We start from the raw sequence: 200 nt of genomic DNA, 5'->3' as shown, positions 1-200 counted from the left end.
CTGGATCTTTCACTTAAAGGTAAAGGATACGTCACGTACGGAGACAACAACAAGGGAAAGATTCTTGGCACCAGAACAGTTGGTAACTCATCTCAAACTCTTATTGGAAATGTTCTTTATGTTGAAGGATTAGAACATAATCTCTTGAGAATAAGCCAACTCTGCGATAAAGGTAATCGTGTATCTTTCAATTCTGATTG

This window comes from Lupinus angustifolius, chromosome LG13 (genome assembly GCF_001865875.1).
Source record: "Lupinus angustifolius cultivar Tanjil chromosome LG13, LupAngTanjil_v1.0, whole genome shotgun sequence".
In the NCBI taxonomy this organism is placed as follows: Eukaryota; Viridiplantae; Streptophyta; class Magnoliopsida; order Fabales; family Fabaceae; genus Lupinus; species Lupinus angustifolius.
This window is presented reverse-complemented; position numbering follows the sequence as displayed.